Raw genomic sequence first — 1,786 nt, 5'->3', positions numbered from 1 at the left:
CAAACATCAAACAGTTCCTTTTAAAACACTGTTTGATGTCAGCAAATGGTGGTTTTCCTGTTTATTCAGCTTCTTTATCTCTCCTCTCTGAATTACAGGTTAAACAAATAGCAAAGGCCCAGGTAGGTCAGGAGCAAGCACAAATTGAGTGATTTTGTGACTCATCCTCCCAAGATTCCTGATACCTCTAGACAACTGTATAGCTTTCCCTGAATTCCACCTGGTGGCAATTTGGGAGGTACCTCCGGCAGACTGGTGAGAGACTGATGGAGAGAGGGCCTTTCTCTTCTCCTCAAGTCACATTCCACATGCATTCTCTTACTCTTTTTCTACCCACACCTAGAACCGGATCAATCGATGATCATGTATAAAGCATTTACTGGGGAAGGGACTAAGCTTTTATTGAGCACCTTCTATGTGTCAGGACATGTGCTAAGTGCTTTACAAATGTCATTTCATTGGATCCTTCCAACGAACACTGTGATATTATTATCTCTGTTTCACTGAGGCAGAGGTTAAGTGTCTTGCCCAGGGTCATACAGATAACGAGTGTCTAAGGCCACATTTGAACTCACTCTAACCACTCTAACTGGGCCACTTAGCTGCCTCTGTGATATACTAAGAAGTTAAAAAACATATTCCCTGCTCCTCTCATAGAGCTAATATTGAGATGGGAGTGACAACATGTAAACCAAAATGTACAAACCAATTACATACAGTGTGAATGAGAGGTAATCCCAGGGGAAGGCACTGGGTGGGAGTGGGGGTAGAGGACTGGAAAAGGCCCCTTGCAGAAAGTGACATTTGAGTCAAGTCTTGAAGGAGGCCAGAGAAGCCCATGGGACAGAGATGAAGAAGATTTCAGGCATGGGAGACAGCCAGTAAAAAAGCATTGTCAGGATATGGCATGTCATGTATGAGAAATAGAAAGAAGATTGTTATCAGTAGATCTTTAAGTGTGTAAATTATAGGAAGAAGAGGAAATAAGAAAGGGGCCAGGCCAAGAAGGAGAAGATTTTGTATTTGATCCTGAAGGTGATAGAGAATCATTGGAGTTTATTGAGGGATGCAGTGGGGAGGTGAAGACGTAGTCTTGGGTCTTTCTGATGAAGTGGGGGTCAGCATAAAATTTTAGAGTTTCAATGGATCTCTTTATAGAGAAAAGAGGAATGGAAAAACAGAGGAAGGAGGAAAAGAAAAGAAACAAGGAAAGAAACCAAGAAACAAGAGAATCAAAAAATGGATTTATAACAGTTGGAGGGGGACAGATTTGAGAGCATACAAAGATACTTTCACGCCCACAGCCCTCAGACCCAAGCAGGTGTGTGATGGAACCAGCTCCAACTGGTCAAGAGCCAATTGTTAAATTTTCAGTGTGAGCATTTACACCTCCAAAATCAGCAAATTGCAAATCAGGGCTTGATTTATTGTTTCATTGATTATCTAGACTTCAGAACTTGAGAAAATGCTAATAATGCAGATTAAACTGAAAAGTGTGTCCCTGATACATTTTTTTCCTTCAGAAAGTTGTTTTTTAGACATTTCCCAGCCTGCCCATGCACTCAAGGGTCCTGAACAAAAAATTTCAAATACATTCCTGTTTGCAAAGTAGGAGTGGCTCATGCTCTGTCCGGCACTGACAAGGCTTATAAAAATTAATCATCAATCTTCCCTCAAGATCTCCAGAAAAAAAATTAGATAAGATTTTTGCGTATTGATTGTTAATTATAAACAGCTTTACTGCTTTCTGAGTAAAATAAAAATGATCACACCTAGAGACGAAGGC

The sequence above is a fragment of the Trichosurus vulpecula genome, chromosome 7, assembly GCF_011100635.1.
Source record: "Trichosurus vulpecula isolate mTriVul1 chromosome 7, mTriVul1.pri, whole genome shotgun sequence".
Lineage (NCBI taxonomy): Eukaryota > Metazoa > Chordata > Mammalia > Diprotodontia > Phalangeridae > Trichosurus > Trichosurus vulpecula.
The sequence above is the reverse complement of the archived record's forward strand: the minus strand, read 5'-3'. Positions refer to the sequence as shown.